General features: G+C 43.1%; 1 protein-coding gene across 9 annotated transcripts in view; it reads right to left on the bottom strand.

Moving 5' to 3' along the window:
- Positions 1-6,867, bottom strand: part of TANC1 (tetratricopeptide repeat, ankyrin repeat and coiled-coil containing 1) — a 228,885-nt gene extending 222,018 nt beyond the window's left edge. For 8 of the 9 annotated variants that reach the window (XM_046659728.1, XM_046659730.1, XM_046659740.1 and 5 more), the window contains exon 1: positions 6,759-6,867. The gene's annotated coding sequence lies outside the window, so the exon portion shown is untranslated. The remainder of the gene's footprint in view (positions 1-6,758) is intronic. The other variant, XM_046659739.1, reaches the window with a different exon arrangement.
- Positions 6,868-19,831: the final 12,964 nt, after the last annotated feature.

Genomic DNA, 19,831 nt, shown 5'->3' with positions numbered 1-19,831 from the left:
TAGGTCTGTGCCCAGGATCCAAAGCAGAGAGCCCCGGGCTGCCAAAGCAGCGCATGAGGACCTAACGACTCGGCCACAGGGCTGGCCCCCAAACACTATTCTTAAGTTTACTTTTATTTATTAATACAAATCCATACACAATTTTGGTGCCAACTTATTAAATTTGATTTAAAAGTCATTTCCTAATCTCATAAGGAATTTCTTGTTCCAATATACTTACATCATCATCATTAAACTTTCTTTGCAAGAATCTTTTTAAGGCACTTGCCCATTTTGTAGGAGTCAGTTTACTTAAAACTAGATAATATAATCCATTCACATGGATAGAGTTCACCGACAGCAAGAATGTGGGTACCACTGTCAATTCCACCAAGATGTAAAATGCCTCAAGCAACCTCATATAACCTAAACGACAGGAAACTTTCAGATATCTACCAACCAGTGTCAACTCATCTATTAAATATTAGTAAAGCTTTTTTTTCTAGATAAAGTTTTAATATTTCCTTCCCTCCCATACTGAATGGTCTAGCACACTACAATTTGGAGATCGCTGCCTCAAACAATAACAAAAAATTTTTTCTCACACAAGAAGTTCTGAGTCACAGCGGTTTTAGGGTTGGTTAATTCAGCAGCTAAAAAAAGTCACTGTGGTCTTAGGCACCTTTCATCTTTGTACTCTGTGATCCTCAGAGTGTCAACCTGATCTATTTTGCTGACCTTACCTTCTCAGTATGGTGGGACCCAATAGGTGTCACATATGTACTCATGAACCAGTCACTAGCAACAGGTATGGTATTACTAAAGTTGATTGGCTTAATCAAGGTTTACTCACGGGGGCAGGGGACAAACCCAACTTACCCTGAAGTACATGGCCAATAGAAAACTAATCAAAAGCAGAACTGTGTTATCAAGTAATGGGGTAAATTATAGCAATGGCCCCTACAACGCATCATGTAACCACCAGAGCATGAGGGAGCCTAGGCTCAGGCAGAAACACCATCCAGCTGAGCCCACCTCCAATTTCTGAATCCTGATCAAATAAACGGTTGTTGGTTTAAGCCACAAGGAGGGTTGACCAGGATGGGGAATGCCGTGACACAGGCAACAAACCATTCCTGCTATAGCACTCTACGTATGTAGGACAAAGGGGGAACAAAGAACTATACTGTTTCACTTCCACAGATTTTTTTTTTTTTAATTCTAACATCTAGTTCAGAGTCAGCAAGCACTCAATAAACATTAATAATTGATGTTACTAATCCCAAGTAATTTAGAATAAAGCATGGCAGAGAGAGAGGAGCATAATGGGTTACATGGGAATAATGACCAACTCTCGAGTTTTCGGCAGTAATTCAACACCCTGTTACACAAATGCCTGTGTATGCAGCAATTCAAATCCCCACAGAATGTGGAAAAGTCTACTACTCTCCAGACTATGGCGCGCACATCACAGGAGCATTAAAAACGTTCCTACCCTTTGGCATACTGGTATGTTGTTATGACCAGCAATACCACTTTTGGAAGCAGATCCTTCATGAGACAGCGAGCTCTTTTTGTTTACCCAGCCCCCTCCCACCCCCCTTAACAATAACCCCCTTCTTTGTGGCTTACTTCGTCTCCCCACAGTCCCATCTTGTGGATCTAATGGGGACTGCCAACCGTAATTCTCCTTTGGCTGGCATCAGGCCAATCCGGGTTCTCTCCAGGGCTCTCCCAAATTGGAAGTAAGAGCAAGGAGTCAGTTTTTTGATGCTGTGAGGTTCTGAAGCTACCAGTAGTCAGGTAGCCCTATGTGCTGAGCACTGTGCTGGGCCCCGGTGATTTAATGAGTAAATCATATGTGAGCCAAAGTCTGACAGCCTAAGAGATATTTATTTCCCACACACCTAAATGTCAAAACGGACCGGTTAAATAAACTATGGTAATATATGTAATGGTTTACTAAACAGCCATTAAAACAGTGCCAAAGAAGAATGTACTGAAATGACAGGGGGAAAAAGCACATTACATACTGTCCTCTAAACCATGCAAATTCATTATATGCACCCTTGTATGTTGAATCTCTTTCATATTTCCTCAAAAGCACACATAATATAGGATCCCGGTTTTGCATGAGTATATATGCATGAAAAGGTCATAGCCAAGTGTTTCTTAGAGTCTGCCCCACCCCCGACCCCCACTCAGAGGTAATAAACCACTGCTCATGAGAGGCAAGTAACCCTAGGTGCACTGGGGTGGGGCAGGGAAGGTGGTGAGTCACCGTAGCTCCGGGCTATACAACTGAACATCCTGGGTTCACATCTGTAGGCAACTGTGGCTGGAAGATTTGTACTTACAAATTCCCTCATAGTAGAGGCAAAAATCGGCGCTAAAATCCAGGGACTATGACATCCCTCTGCAACACTTTTCTTGCCCTCGACATTCTTGCCTATGGCACTCACCTTTTCAGCATATTCTCCTTGATCACGCACACCTGCAGAAGCCCCTAAAGACAACATTTATGCTACAAGGGTGACCCTCACGAGAAACGCAGCTGAACCAAACCAGAACCGCTTTCGCTCTTCACAAGATAATGTTCCCCAACAGCCATCTTTATCAAAAGTCCTCCCCTATCATTCAAAAATCCTTTCTCCTGATAATAAAAAACCAGAAGCCATTCCTCAGCTTTGCTGCTCTTGTCCCCTTCTGGTACACTGATAACAAAGTCTCCCAACTTTCTTAGCAAATACTGCTTCATGAAACTCTCTCCTCACACACGCGGAAATGGCAGCCCTCACAGTCAGTCAATGGGTACTGACTGAGACATCCTCTTTTTGAGGTTTAAACCCACTGCTTAATATTTTGAAAAGACAGTCTTCTAAGAATAAGTTTAAAACGCTGAAGATGGACAGGCTGCTCAGACATAAAAGAGCCTATAGCTTAGCACATAATTTTATTTTAGAATCTTTTAAAGAAAATCCATACCAGCTTCCAGATGAGCGTCAAGCTGCACTCAGTGCTCTTAAATAGGCAAGCAGGACACGGAACAAATATTTAGAGTCAGAATGAAAATGGGTCACCTGCAGCCTACTACTTCTTTACCGTTAAACCAATGACATAAGGGAAGAATCTATTTAGCACAGAAAATGCTGCAAAATCAGACTTATTCAGACATCAGTAGAAACAGCCTAAGTACAACGACACCAAAAAAGGGACATTTATCCAGGCTTTGTAAGTCAGCTGCGAGCTACCAAGATGAAAGGCAAATGATATGTTCATTTCTTATTTTAAAACAGACGTACAGATTTGAGAAGTGATTTCCTTAAGAACGCTGTCTGGGTTATTAGTCCGGATTATACATCACACTAGATCCTGAAGCCTACTTAATAAAAAAGAAGTTGAAAATAAACAAATGATTAGTTTGAGGTATATGAATTTCTGAAACTCTCTTGGGGAGAAAGTTTTATTAGCATTATTACTGAACTGTTTTTAATCTCTGACATCAAAGCATAGATGTTAACCCTGGGGTTTTGAAACCAGAATAACTCATAATGAAATACTGTGAGAAATTGCCACATTTAACATTAGTCTGTCAAGTTTAAGCCAATTCACAGGTGACTCCATCAATAGAGAGAGGTATGGAGGAGGGAATAGGGAGAATCAGAAGACTTACGTTCAAGCTCAACTCCACCATTTACAGATGATATCGAGCAAACTGATCTAACTGGCCCAGCCTCAGTTTATTTAACTGAGGGTTCAAGGAAAAAATATGTAAGTAAAGCCCTTTATGAACACCAAAGAACTGTTCTAAGATTACAGCACTGGCTCCAGTATGCCTACATTTCTCAAACTCTTGGAGATTCAAAGAACTTTAGGGTTGAAAGGTAATCCCATTTTAGGGATGATAACAACGAGAAAACCAAGGCCCAGAAAGACTTAAAAGCCATATACACAAACACATTCCTTCTGATGGGAGGCTGGGGGGAGGTTCTAGTTTTTCCACCACTGAAATACACATTTTAAAGACAGTTCAAAAGAAAGCTATTCTAGGGACTAAAAGAAATACCTCCCCAGCAATATACATACATCTCTGGCTCTTTCCCCCCTTTGTTTTTGTAAACTTTATTTCTGTAATTTACAAGTTAAACTAAACTTTTCATCAGAAAGAGAAAAATAAAGCCATTTCTCTGACTATGAGACTCACAGCCCACTTTCAACCCAACCCAGACAAACCTCTACAATGGGGTTAGAAATGTCTAATGGAAACTTCGACATAACATTAACCTCCAGCTATGCCGGCAGGCGTCATTACAATATGGATTACCATTCTACCAACCCAGGGATATTGGTTTTAATGTCCCCTGAGAGAGAAAGATTAATCAGCAACTCAGAGGGGGCTGTTGCCTAAAAATGGACAGTTAAATTGAGACAATTCCATTGTCTTTAAAATTGTGCCCTCCATCACCCAGTATCAAAAACCCACTGTGGCACCGAATAAATTGCATGTGGTTAAAGAGACAAAATGTTCTTTTTTCCTACAGGCTGTTATGGGGAGCAGAAAAAAGCTGACTACGAATCAGTTATGTTTTAGTTTCACGACGGACGTAAATTATGATAATTTGGACATTCTGGTGGTTAAACCAAGCAAGCAGGAAAACCATTGCTTCCAAGCCTCAGCAAAAGTTAGGTTTGTGGCATCACAGCTGAAAGACAGGGTCGTGCAAAGCGACCTTAAATTTATTTTTGGACTTTCCTGCTCCAGTAAAATCGATGACACTATTTCCCATCCTTTATTGTCAAATCACAACAGTCCGGAAGCCTGGACTGAGCTCACTTGGCAGGTAACAGGAGCAACCCTAGGAGGAAGTCCTGAAGGATGTCAGATACCATATTTCCTTTACTCCCGCATACTTTTCCTCTTCACACCGCCAGGATATATTTACCATGAGTTCTGACTGACACCCACCAAGCATTCTGGCTGACAAACTTTGCAAAAACTGGCATACTCTAAGGGAAGGCCCCTTGTGAGTGCTTTAAGTAGCTTAGATGAGAAAAACATTCAGACTACCACTATAATGAACATGTCTCAGTCGCTCATAAATTCTTTCACTCCCAGCAATCAAGAAGCAGCTGTTAAAATCCAGGAATCTTCCTAGTAGCAGATCTGAGAGACCTCCAAGCTGGCCAGAGCCGCTTCACAACTGCTTTCTTCTCCTTCCCCTCCCCCATCCCAGGAGTGCCAGCCTGGCAGGAATAAAGACGACCCAGGAAGGAAAAAAAAAGAGAGAGAGAGAGTAGCGGATCTGGTGAAAGCAGAGATGCAGACTCCCTTTATTTCCACTACAGAGAAATACCAACTCTTTGTACCAACTAGCCGGCCTTCTCCTTTCCTCTTCCATCCCCACACCCTCCAAACACATTAACTTCGGCAGTCTGGTAGTCTGGCATTGCCAGTTAGCGACCTCAGCAGTCCTAAGCCCTTTCTTCAAACATTCTGATCCACACACTTCCTTTCCGCGGCAGAGTTCGAGGCCCATCCCACCGGGAGACTCAGCTTCCCTTACCTTGTAACCCTCCCAGACGGCGCTGCTCTTAGGGTCAAGTTCAAGATGAACATGCCCTCCTAACCTCCTCGACTTGACTACAAGAGGGAACAGCGCTACCGAGACGACTCCCACACGAGGCACGGGGATCTGGGGCTGCTCAGATTGGGCTGGAGGGGTCAGTGAGGGGAAGACTGTAGCCAAGCCCGGCGTCCTCAGACCCCCCTGGCCGCGGCGCCGTATTTCTACCTGGCCACCGCCGCATTTCCTCCCGGAGACTTACACAATAAGTCAACTTAAGTTTTGAGAACGCCGGTCCACAGACGTTTCTGTCTGCAAACACGCCGCACAATGCCTAGGGCTTCCTTCCTCGCCAGCCGTTCCGGAAAGCTGCCCGACCAAAGCCGGGAGCCTCACACGCCCCCAGCGCTGCATGTCCGCACCCCAAAGTCCCCCATGAAGAACGTGCGCCCTGACCTAAGTCCCCCAGAAGTGACCACTCTCCACGAACAAGGGGATTCACAATCTTGATACAATTCTCGTCTTTCTCAGCCCCCCCCCAAGTCTAATCCTAGCCCCCCGCCCCCCCCCCACCCCCCCAAGAACGTGGACATGCTCATCGCAGTGTTCTCGGAAGCGAAGCAATAGCCTTTCAGCCCAGACTGGGGCAATACGGCACCCCTCCCTCCGGCTTAATTCCACCCGGCAACTTCGCGACCTGCGCTCCCCTTCACTCCGGGGGCGCCCTGGACCCCGCGGTACCAGGCGCGCCTCTCCCCCGCCTCCCCCGCGCCAGGTACCAGGCGCAGCCCAGGCCCTTGCCAAGCCCGAGGGCTACAGAGGAGGCGGGAAAGGGGGCGAGGAGGTACTTTGGGGAGGGGTGGTCCTGACACTCGAGCGTGCAGCCGCGCGTTCCCGGTGCCCCCGAAGCCCAGCTCCGCGGGGGACCGGCTCGGTCCGGCGCGAAGGGGACGGCGAAGGGAAGGCGCCGACTCTCCAGAGCCGCCGGGACCAAGGCCCAGGGCGCCCAACATGTCCGTGCCTATCCCCGGAAAGCTCCCGAGTGCTCCCAGCGCAGGGGGGAGGGAGGAACCAGAAACTTTCCCACATGCCTTTCCCCTCTCCCCATCACCGTCTCCACGTCCCGGGGACCCTCTCCTCCCCTCTGCACCGCTGCAGCTGGCCCTGCCCGGGACGCACGGAGGCCCGCAGCGGCGCCGGGGCGGCGGGAGTTACCTGCCGGGAAAGTTTCCAGCTCCTCGGCGCGGTTCCCCACCCCCAGGGCCGGGCCTCGGGGCGCGGCCAGCTCGGCGCTCTGCGGCTGCCTCTCCTCCGCTCCCGAGGCGGCCGCGGCTCCGGCAGCTGCCACAGCGAAAGCTGCGCTCCGACCCGTCCCCCCGCCTCGCTCGGCCCACACCGGGGCCTCATTGGCAGCACGAATCCCCGCCCTTGCGCGTGTTCCCGAAGGCACCTTCCTCTCGCGCGCCCGACCCGGCCGCCCCTCCCCGCCCCGGGCTGCGGCGGCTCCCGGGACCCGCTGGGGCGCGGCGCGAACTTTCCGCCGGGCGTCGGCCCAGCGCCTCCCCGCCCCACATCTCTGGGCCGCGTCCCCGGCTTCCCCCAAGGGGCTAGTCCCCCGAGGCTGCGCCTGGCCCCCTCCGGGACTGGATCATGATAGGTGATAAGTCTTTTTTTCAACCTCTTTAAAAATCAGTGAAGTGACCCGTCTTCCCCTCCTTGCTGCCTTTTGAAAACAACCGAGGAGGACATATGGGAGCAATTAACCAAGCTGAAGTTTTGGTGGATGCTTTAGGGTGACTTGTGTGGTTTCTTGAATTTTCTCTCCCTCACTTAACTACATACACACACACATACTCAAACACACTCACTTTCTGGGGCAAGAATGAGCTAAGGGAGTTGGAAGTTGTACAGGACATCTCTCCTGCTGTGTCTTTTTCTTTCCCGAAAGCGAATTAGGGACGTTCAGGACCTGGTGTCTGCAGCCTCCTCCGACCGCTCTGGGCCTGCCCTATGTTGTCTGTGATACATCGACGGAGGGCCAATGTCTTGCTTCTGTCGGCGGGAGGAGGGAGGTATGGAGCGGGGAGAAACACAAAGATGCTATTATTGTTTCGGTTGGTAGCAGTAAATTAAATTCCCGAGTTCCCAAAATGTTTTGTTATTCCCCAGCAGAGCGAAAGCCGAGATAGGGGCCTACAGATTCAGGAGTCCTGGGTTCACCAGCACCCCTCAGGAATCCCAGGCAGCCAATTCAGGCTGGGAGGCACAGCCCTCTCCACACCCGAAGGCCTTTAGGCCAGCCTTGGTCTCGGAACGATCAGCTAGGACTGCTGCTGCCTTGTGCGGCCTGAGGGAACGTGCACGGGTCACCCCAATGGTGTGTCTGGAGCAGCGAATACAGAAGTTGCTGTAAGTGGATTTATTGGCAACCCCTAACCTCGCTGTGGCAAACCCGCCTTTAAAGACAACTGTGTTTTAAATAAGTTCCTCATAAAAACTTCAACCTCGTGCAGAGCTTCCCAGTACTGTAAAGATACCCGGCGATAAGTATCCATATTTAAAGTTCTTATGAGAAGAGACAGGAAGCAAAATGCCACACAATCTTTCTATGTAAATAAAAGATGACTCAAGTTTGCTGGATTTTTCATCCATAGTTTCAAAGGCCTGATATTACTGTGCTGATATTTGAGCAATAAACATATCAACAGCCTTGAAGTCTTCCTGAAACAAAGCAGGATATGAATATTTAAAATAAAATATAAACTTGTTAAACCAGAAAAGCTATTGACTTATCTCTGCACTTCGAAATGTCTCATTGGACAACCAGAGGCACTCACAACTAGAATATACAACTATGTACTGGGGGGGCTTTGAGGGGAAAGAAGGGGGGAAAAAAAGATTGGCAACAGTTGTTAGCTCAGGTGCCAATCAAAAAAAAAAGAAATGTCTCTGCTGAAAAATATGGTAAGGTTTTACTTAATTTCTCTTGAAATGAAATGCATGATCTTTCAACAACAGATAAAAAAGCCAGTCAGCAACATTAATGATGAAAAAAAATGACACAAACCAAAGAAAAAAACCCCACGGTAGTCTACCTAATCTGAAATATTAAGATGTAAAAGAAACAATCCTAGGGAGATAGACTGGTACACTTCTCTGCCTCACACTTCTTTATAATGGGTGAAATGTGTAAGGGAGGAAATATACATCACCTTCCTTCTTTGGCTCTTCTAAGTTATATTCTCCAAGTTTTTGATGAAATTGCGTAAACTGGGCTTTGAAGACAATGAAATTCAGTTTTTTCTTTCTATCAAAGCTCTCTAAGTAGCAAGTAGAACATCATCTAAAGTAAATATGTTAATTACTGGCATCATCTTTAAGTTATTTTTAGTTGAAAAATTTTTGTCTTTATAGTTTCAGAAGTCATAGTCACTAAAAGTAATTTCATCACTGCCTAGTTAGCAGTGTTTAACATTCTCAACAGGCATACAGCTAGCAATCTGAAATTTATACACGGAATGGCCCTGTCTCCCCTTCTTCCTGTACTGTTTATATAATCCAAACTACATATGTTATTATGCACGATCTGATCTTCAGCTTTAAACAGCTAACATTACATACAGTATGTCATACTAAGAACTTCAAAGCTGTCTTAAGCTGTAAGTGAAAATGGTACATTTTATAGAAGACAAGGCCAAAAACACAGTAATAAAAATTCATGAGTGAGAAAAAAAAAAAGAGGATCCTTAAGATCTTCTGTCAGAAAAAAAATTTGATCATTTTCTAGGCATCTAAATATGTGAAGTATTAGCTGAGCCCAGGTTCAAAAAATGAATTTTAATGCTTTTTAAAAATCTCCTTTTCCCTTAAAAAAAAATGTTTTATTTAGTTGTTAGGTGATTTGTATTTTTAGGGGGAGGGGAGAGCAAGAATCACTTTTGTTTTTCTTAGGGTATTTCTGCTCATCCCATCCAGTTTAAAAAGCTCACTCATTACATTTCTGTTGATTCCAGCTGAAAAAAAGAGAGCAATATAGACCACATGACTATTATATGTTGAACACATTCGCCAAATATACATACCAGATACTGGATTCTATTTTTAAATTGCTAGCAATGGAGCTTTTCTCAGTAGAGAGAAAGAAAATAGCAAATAATAAACTGGTTATTGTACTGCACAATTTACTGCCCAGAGCAATAGGCTGAGGAAGGGGTGAGGAAGGAATGTGCCTTGTGAGTGTTAGTATGCTTTTTCCCTCGCTCAGATTCTTAAGTACTTCTATTTTAAATCAAGCCTAAGTTAGGATCATAGCCAGTGTTTATTATGGTATGTGTAGTATAGAATACAGAGTGAGAAGTGAAATGTTTAAAACAGTATAGTAATTAAATACAAAAACTGAGACAGGACCAAAAAGCATAAGGCAAGGTAGGAAACCCAGACTCAAAATAATTCAGCTCATGAACACTTTTCACCTCCTTTGGAGCATCTTTTAACATTTATAGAATTCATTCTCCTTTGGTCCATTCATTCTTCCTTTCCCTTTTAACATTTTGGGGAGAAAAAGAATTATTAAAGACATGGGAATAATGAAATAAGTTGGGTCATAGTTAGAAATCAGTTGGGAAAAGCAATGAAATGACATACCCCTGCACAGTTCCTACATGTGTAATGATCTGTGGTCACACACGTGTGCCACCACCGTGGTCAGTTGTGGGCTAATGGCAGACGCTTGTCCAGGGATATTAAAAGCCACAGTTGTGCACAGTTAGCCAGACAGTTAAATTAGACGTCATCCAATGGGACATATAAACCCCTCTGCACGTCTAGCACATGGCCTGCCAATATTGTAGAAACTCATCCAACAGGGGATAGGCTGTGAATCCTTTAAACTGATAAGGATGGGCCGGCCCCATGGCTGAGTGGTTAAGTTTGTGAGCGCCGCTTTGGCGGCCCAGGGTTTCACTGGTTCGGGTCTTGGGCAGGGACATGGCACCGCTTGTCAGGCCACGCTGAGGCGGCGTCCCACATGCCACAACTAGAAGGACCCCCAACTAAAATATACAACTATGTACTTAGGGGGAGAAAAAGCAAAAAAGAAGATTGGCAACAGTTGTTAGCTCAGGTGCCAATCTTTAAACTGATAAGGAGTCCACTGAGGGAAGAAAGTAGGGAGATAGAATCAGGGGTTCTCATTTCTTTATAAGAATATAGGAGTAGCTAAAATCCTGGGACGATCTGTTTCAAGATGGCTTGTGCTCTAACATTTTATATACAGATTTAGTCCAATCTTCTGACGGTGAACTGGTCTCTAGGGGGAAATAGAAATTTCCCATGTTCAGGAAGGGTGACGTAATGTGATCAGGTAGTAATCCCTCCAATAAATGTTGTTGAGTCTGGTTAAGATGGCTTAAAAAGAAATGTGCTGTTAAGTTTGGGTATAACAAAAGCATTTTAGTATTCTCCGCCTTGGGAGTGGTGCTTTCCCTCTTCTCAGGAAGTTGTATAAAAAGGCATTGACATTGGAGTCATAATCTAGACTTCGGTTCTGACTTCGGCACCTATTGTTTGTGATTCCTGGCGGTTCAGTTGTTTTGAGCCTCCGGTTCCTCATCTATGAAATAAGGAGGGAAGCATAGAATCTCTGCCTCACAGATTTGTCAAGATGGAATAAAATAAGGTGGAACACACTTAATAAATTAGAAAATGCTCTACAAAAGCTAACATTTATTTAAGAGACAATAAACTATGTTTTTCCCTCCCCATTACCTGGGACCACTTTGGTTGGAATAACAACCTAAAGGCTTGATCAGAGCAGTCTGGAATGCCCACATTTGCCAAATGTGAAAGGAAGAGTGCCTTAAAGATTATTTAGTGGTAGATAATAACTCCAATTAAGCTCTCCGAGGCTCATCTGGGGATAAATTGGCAGTTCTTGTCTTAAACAGTATCAGTCAGGAGCCATTCAGAGTTATATTTTTCTCCTGTGTTAGTGTTAAAGAGGAAAAATTGTAGTATATATACAATACAGGTGTACCTCATTTTATGCAAATCAACATATGGAAATTCTTAATTATGCAGTGTATCAGTATATTGATTTAAAGGGGGTAAGGTGGGGGGGGGGGGGTGCTTAAATATGGTGAGCCTCACCAAAATGGAGACTTTGACTTTGCATAAAAATCAGGTTGCTGTTTCCCCTTTGATGACCAGACAACCTAATCCAGAAACGCATGGGAATATTGATGATGATGGTGATCAATTTCCTAGAACAGAAGAGGTTTCTCCGCTAAAGGGCAATGCAGAGTAGACAGAAGCAACTTCCAAGCCAAAACATGCGTAAAGCAGGATTCCTGTGTTTAGAAAACTATTTTTAAAACTAGCCTTGGTGATTTTAATACAATAATTAAAATTCTATCTAAAACAGCCTATTAAAGATCTGAACATTTTAGATTTGGGGCAGAAATGTTTAAATACAAAGTTTTGCTCTCAGTCTCTTTTGTGTGTCTTGTTTAAATGTTTCAGTGGCTTTTACGGGAGTCATGACTGCCTAAGAGAAAATAGGGCACAATGTAATTATCAGGAGAAATTAAACCACTGGGCTTCATTAGAGAAGTTATCCTTACCTAGAGCATTTGCTCTAAAAACCAGCTACTTACTAAAGATTGATCTGACTTCCCAGTGAGCTGTAGCTAAAGCCCTGTTACCTTTCAGTGAATTCAAGGCTCTTCCTAAGCCTCCTTTTGCTTTTACAGCTAATCTATCGCTTCTCACTCTTCAACGTTTCCAGTGCCTTTGAAAAGACCACCTGAAGGGAAAGAGATTACTGATACAATTACAATAGAAACAGGTTAAAAGACGATGTCAGGAACCCAAAATAAGACAGCAATCACTGGGGGTTAAAATTAGATGGTGTCCTCTTAGGCTCTTCATCTTCTTTGTAATTCTCCACGCCCTCATCCTACCTCCAGGACCCAACTGGAACATTAGAGGCCTAAACCTTGTTGACAGAGAATTGGTATCTGCAATTGAAAAAAAAAATTGTCCAATTATTAATTTGGGAAGCTGTATTTAACTTATTATTCAAAATCAGGCGGCATGCGGAGAAACTAACTCACTCACACATTGCTGAAGGAAGTATAAGATGATACAGCCACTCTGGAAAACGGTGGGGCAGTTTCTTAAAAAAAACTAAACAGGCAGCTACCATATGATCCAGCAACTGCACTCCTGGACATTTATCCCAGGGAAATGAAGACTGTGTTCACACAAAAACCTATGCAAAAATGTTCACAGCAGCTTTATTCGTAATAGCCAAAAAGTAGAAACAGCTCAGACGTCCTTCAACAAACTATGGTGCTTCCATGCCGTGGAATACTAGTCAGCAATAAAAAGGAATGAACTATTGAAGCACATAACTTGGATGAATTACTAGGGAATTATGCTAAATGCAAAAAGCCAATTCTAAAAGGTTACATACTGTATAATCCATTTATATAACATTCTGAAATGACAAAATTATAGAGATGGAGGACAGATTAGTGGTTGTCAGGAGTTAGGGATGGTGGGAGGGAGTATGGCTATAAAAGGTCAACAGAAGAGATTCTTGCAGTGATGGAAATGTTATTTTTCCTGATTGTGTCAATGTCAGTATCCTTGTGGTAGTATAGTATAGTTTTGCAAGATGTTACCATTTGGGATAAACTGGGTAAAGGGTACAGGAAAGCTCTGTATTATTTCTGACAACTGCGTGTGTTATTAACAATGATCTCAAAACAGAAGGTTTAGTTTAAAAGAATCATCGGGGCCAGGCCCGGTGGCGCAGCAGTTAGGTGTGCATGTTCCGCTTCGGTGGCCCAGGGTTCACCAGTTCGGATCCCGGGTGTGGACATGGCACCACTTGGCAAGCCATGCTGTGGTAGGTGTCCCACATATAAAGTAGAGGAAGATGGGCATGGATGTTAGTTTAGGGCCAGTCTTCCTCAGCAAAAAGAGGAGGATTGGCAGTAGTTAGCTCAGGGCTAATCTTCCACACACACACACAAAAGAATCAGATGGCAAAAAATACTCAGGAAAAACAAAATAATAATAGAAAAAAATTACCATTTAAAAAAATGTCCTGTGAATCATCACTTAGAGTAACAAATGTATCAAAAGTAAAAACTGCCTCCAGATGTTGATTAAAATATAATATCCAGAGGCCCTTGAGAAGAGCCATCTGTACAATAAATAATGGTGATGACCAAATGGCAGAGTGGCTTAAAAGCTGGTCATAATGAGTTTGACAGCTTTTACCACAAGAATGTGAGCTCCATAAGGACAAGGAACATGTTGCATGATTGAATGAATACAAATCGTGCATTTTTTCCCAGTTACCTATTGCTGTATACCAAATGACCCCAAACTCAGTGTCTTTGTATAATAACCATCTAGGATTTGACTGAGCTCAGCTAGGCAGTTCTCACTCATGGTCCCTTGCGCAACTGCAGTCAGAATGTGGCTCAAGTGGATTCTGATACCTAGACGGGGAGGACCCAGAAGAGCTGGGACTCCTTAGGCATCTCTCTATCTGTGTCTATGTGGTTTCTTCCACATGGCAGCCCAAGCATAGCCGAACCTCGAACATGGCAGCTAAAGGCTCCTGGAGTGAGTTTCCAAGGGCAGTTGTGGAAGCTAAGTGGCCTGTTCTAAGTGGCCTTTTCTAGACTCAGAAGTCACACAGTAACCGTTCATATTCTTGTTGAGAGTTGCCATGGTATAACAGAAACACCTAGCCTTTAGAGATAGGCAGACCTGTATTCACTTCTCCCCTTCTTAGCTACGAGCCTTTGGCAAAGTGGTTTAACCTCTTTGCAACCCAAGGTGAAACTGTTATCTTAATAACTGGCATCAGAATTCCCCTTTAGAAGGTCTTTACTGGGAAAACATTCATTGGGTCAGGAGGTGAGACCTCTGGTCCCGAGTATGAGATAAGTGGCAAGGTATCACAGACAGGGGCCAGACTGCTCTGAGTGTGATGAGGAGAGGAATGTGTGTTTGCTTCTGAGGAGAGGAGGTAACAGGAAACTATAAAATAGCAAAAGGTATGAAGCAATGTGTATAAAGGACTCCTCCCCTCCCCCCCAAGAAGTTCCCTGCAATGAGGTGGCTAAAGGACACTTTAAGAATGAAGGAGTGCCTATTGTTAAATTGAAAGTTGTTTGTGGTAACGCATTGCTTCTATGTGTCCTTCTGTGCCATTCTCCCTACCTCTGCAGCTGACATATGAGCTATGCTTTTAATGATGATGATTTTAACTACTTCTCAATACAATGGCACATAGTAGATACTCAATAAATAGTAACAAGTATTGTAGTTATTGATCAAAACTCAAATTTACGTCTTAGTAAAAATGACTAATTAGTTATTGCTTGATATACCAGTTAAGGCTAGAATCCGAGAAAACTCAGCTTAAAAAGGCGTAACCAATAGTAGAGTGCTACTGGCTCATGTAAGTGGTGAGGCCACGGTAAGAGCAGCTTCAAAATTGGATGAGCCAGCAGCTCAGCAAGGTCATCAAAGATCCATTTTCTTTCCATCCTCTGCTCAGCTTAGCTTTGTAAAATGTGAGCTTCATCCTTCATCTTAAAGCTGATTCCCCTTAACAATGGAACATGGCTACAACTGCAGCTGGGCTGTGTGCATCCTTGTCGACATCCAGTAGGAAAGAACACACATTCTTGTCCCGACATTTCTAAGCAAGAATCCTGAAATTCACCTCTATTGGACCAGCTGAAGTCCAATGTCCACTTCTAAATCAATGATAATGGACTGGGGCCTGGGACATGCTGATTGGGCCCAAGTCACTCATGTCACATCTCTTGGTGTTAGACGAAGATGTGATTAGTTTGCCTCGAAGCATGTGGGCTACACCAGGAAAGGGTAAGTTCCCAAATGACTCTCTGATTAGAGAGAAGCAAGCCAACAAGTATCTACTGAAATGAGCAAATATGGGTTACAGACAAAAATCCTTCAAATTATGAACTATATGGGGAAAAGTAATCAAGGAGATTTTTGATATTAAAAAACAAGTTATATATTTTTTACCACAATTTAAAAAACAGGTTGGAAATCACAGCTATAACAAAAAGCAAAAGAAAGGGAAGAGAACAGGATAAATCGATCCAAAATAAAAAAGAAAGATTGGAAGGAAAAAACACAAGCAAAGATAAATTAATTGTAAGAGTCTTGGCTTAATAAAAAGCTATTAGGTTTTTTTTCCTTGAACATGAATGACACAGAGGCCTAATTATAAGGTTTATTAGAGTCATCATCAAAATGGAACAGAAAAGAACAGAACAAGAACAACTTGTAATAAATCTTGCCTAAAAAAAGGTAGGAACAAATACTAAATAAGAGATGGAAACAGGTAAAGAAGCATCTGAAACCCAATTATCTAATGGGACATTTATGTGACCTTTTCCCCTTTTAATGTATAAATATTTTGAATCTCACAAATGGAATAAAGAAAAATAGTTTTTAACAATAGATATTGAAATTGTATAATATTTGTAGTAGTTTCCTGTGGCTACTGCTGCAAATTACCACAAACTTGGCGGTTTAAAACAACAGAAATTTATTTTCTTACAGTTCTGGAGGCCAGAGGTCCAGAATCAAGATGTCAACGGGGGTGCCAGCCTGGTGGCGCAGCGGTTAAGTGTGCATGTTCCCCTTCTCGGTGGCCTGGGGTTCTCCGGTTCGGATCCCGGGTGCCAACATGGCATTGCTTGGCAAAAGCCATGCTGTGGTAGGTGTCCCACATATAAAGTAGAGGAAGATGGGCACAGATGTTAGCTCAGGGCCAGTCTCCCTCAGCAAAAAGGAGGATTGGCAGTAGTTAGCTCAGGGCTAATCTTCCTCAAAAAAAAAAAAAAAGATGTCCACAGGGCTGTGCTCTTTTCTCCCTCTGAAGGCTCTGGGGAGATCCTTCCTTACCTCTTGCAGCCTCTGCTGGCTCTGAGCATTTCTTGGCTATGACTGAGTCACTCCAATTTCTGCCTCCATCTTCACATGGCCTTCTCTTGCTCTGTGTCTGCGCCTTCTCTTCTGTCTCAAATTTCTCTCTGCCTTTCTCTTACAAGGACACTTGTCTTTGGATTTAGGGCACATACCAAGATAATCCAAGATGATCTAATACCAACATCCTTAATTTAATTACATCTACAAAAGACTCCTTTTTCCCAAATAAGGTAACATTCACAAGTTCCAAGTATTTGGATGTGGACATATCTTTTTGGGGCCACTCTCAACCCACTATAGGATTTGTTGAAACGGAAAAATAAGCCAACGAAATTGAATAAAGATCCTAAGACCAGATTTAAATCTACAAATCAATTATATTTGCTAGTGAAATCTTCAAAGTTTTATTTTTTCTGTTTAATACAAGTAATTTATTGTATTGAAATAATGCACATATATGTAATCATCTAGAGATTTTTATCATTAAACTTAAAGTCATGCAGAGCAATTAAGTTGATGACAAAAGGGGAAAATGTTTACAGTTTTAGGAAAATCCAGGGGCCTGCCCCATGGCCGAATGGTTGGGTTTGTGCACTCTGCTTTCATGGCCAGGGTTTTGCCGGTTCAAATCCTGGGTGTGGACATGGCACCACTCATCAAGCCACGCTGAGGCAGCATCCCACATGCCACAACTAGAAGGACCCACAACTAAAACACACAACTATGTACCGGGGGGCTTTAGGGAGAAAAAGGAAAAATAAAATCTTTAAAAAAAAAAAAAAGAAAATCCATTTCCACCAACAATTTTTAAAAATGCAAAATAAGACTTTGGGGAACCATCATACACAAATTATCCTCATAAAATACATATTTGAATTATAAGACCCAGCTTATAAATCAGAGACTCATCAGTAAAATAGAAACCAAACCAGGTATTTCAAAGAGAGAGTATTTAATATAGGAAATTACGTTGTTGGGAGAGCTGAGAGGTCAAAAAGGGAAAGATAGGTGACCCTGAGATTAGTAAGGACAGAAAGACAGAAAGTAGCTGGAGGAGGCGGCACTATGATAACAGGATTGCACTTCTTACTGTGTCACTGGGAGCGCCAAACAAGATGCCGGGAACAAGGGAGGGGGCATCCAGCAATCAGGGCTCTCCTAGAGATACTGCCAGAAACAGAAGGGAAGAGAGTTGTGACCTCTCTCATCTTTCCTTCTAATGCCTTCTGATTCTCTGGCACCTTCCATTGACAGAATCTAACAGGAAGCCAGCTAGAAATGAAACCTGGAAAATATAGTTTGCACGATCCTAGCCCCAGCATTTTGAAGCAGATTATAAAAGGGTTGATGTGGCGCTAAGAGACAAATAATCACCATATCCAGTGTTATGGAAAAGCAGGTATATTTCTACATTGCTGATAACGCTGTAAGTCAGAGCACAGTTAGAGCTGAGTAACTCTTCGTACTCATTGACTAAATAATTCCACTTTGGGGAACATAATCAAAAGAAATAACCTAAAGCCTAAAAGAAAAAAAAAGAAAATTTATACAAAGATGTTGGAAGTAGCATCATTTATTTCAGTAAAACCACAAAAATAGCCCATATCTCAACAACAGAGAGATGATTAAGCAAACCATGGCTGATCCATGTAATAAAATACTCTTAAGCTTAAAAAAAAAAACCCATATATTTCAAATAAGTATGAAAATGTTCATACGAAATAAATTTAAGTGAAAAAGGTAGAACTCAGAATTGTATGTCTACTGCAATAATTACAGCTGTGTAAAAATGCACAGAAGTATATTAACAAAGATTAGGGAGACTTGGCATGAAGTAGCTAATTTAGAGCTAATGTTTCTTAGGCTTCTTTTCTTCTATAAAGTTGCTTAAATTCTTAATTAAAAAAGAAAAGTAAATGAGTATTTTATTTGTAGATTCTAAACCAACTGAAAATTATGTGTTTCAGGTTAAGCTGCTTTGAAGAAAAAAAACAGCGTGCATACACACGCACACGCACGTACGCAGTACAACCTGGCTAACCATTCCCACCATAGCGCTTTTTACAACTCGGGCATTAATCACTGCCATGGCTCGAGGCCAGTGTCCGATTGGTCTGGAGATTTTATTTTACAACCTGAGAATGCTGGCTGGCTCCCAGTGCCTCTGCTCTCCCGCTCTGAGCTAAGCCTTTCTTCTTGTTGCTATACTTCATTTAATTTACTACAGGCCAGGAACTGTTAGAGTTAACTAAAGTAATGAATAAAGATAAGATGGTAAGTACAAAAAACCCCAGCATTTTAATGACTATTTGAATTTTGGTAAATATTTATAGCCTCAAAATGATTTGTCCTCTCCCTGAGCCTGAAGTGCCTTATCCCATGCCTGAGACAAAGCTCCCTAAACCCAGAGGGCAGAAAGGCCACACCTTGGATTCACCCCTCCCCCAACCCAGGTTGCTTCCCAGAACCGTGATGTGCCAAGCTCCTGGACTCATGAACTCTGCCTCATTAGCAAGCTCATGCAGATGCTTGTCACAGCTGCTTCAAGACTATTTGGAGTCTGAGAGTATGTGGTTATAGCTGGGAAAGTATGACAGCATAACTGCCTCCCGTAGGGACCTCCTGGCAGATTGCCCAAGAGACCTTGGCCATGCCCTGGGTTGGCTCTTTGTATGACTGATTAAGCAGTTAGAGGAGTTACAGGAGAACCAAGCTCCAAACTTGATCAGCTGGCCATTTTTGCCTTTTGTGATTACTTGAGAAGCATGTTCCAAAGGGTTCCTAGCTTCATATTCCAGTTTCTCCACCTAGCATCTGTGTAACCTTGGTAAGTTATTTCAGCCCTCTGTGCCTCGGTTTCCTAAGGTATAAAATGGGGAAATAATAGCTACTTCACTGTTTTCTTGCAAAGATCTGGGATAATGCCCTTAAGGCTTAATGGAGGATATTGCTAGTTGTCTACCCAAGACCCATTCTACCTTTCTTTCTTTTTATTTTTTGAGGGAGATTAGCCATGAGCTAACATCTGCTGCCAATCCTCCTCTTTTTGCTGAGGCAGACTGGCCCTGAGCTAACATCCATGCCCATCTTCCTCTACTTTATATATGGGATGCCAACCACAGCATGGCTTGCCAAGTGGTGCAATGTCTGCACCCTGGATCAGAACCAGTGAACCCCCGAGCCGCCGAAGTGGAGCATGTGAACTTAACCGCTGCGCCACCAGCCGGCCCCTCTAGCTTTCTTTTTTATTAACAGAAATCAATTTTGTTTGGGGTGGCAACGTGCCGAGATAACAT

Source organism: Equus quagga, chromosome 4 (genome assembly GCF_021613505.1).
Source record: "Equus quagga isolate Etosha38 chromosome 4, UCLA_HA_Equagga_1.0, whole genome shotgun sequence".
Classification (NCBI taxonomy): Eukaryota; Metazoa; Chordata; class Mammalia; order Perissodactyla; family Equidae; genus Equus; species Equus quagga.
Note: the sequence above shows the minus strand (reverse complement) of the source record. Positions and strands in the feature narration are given on the sequence as shown.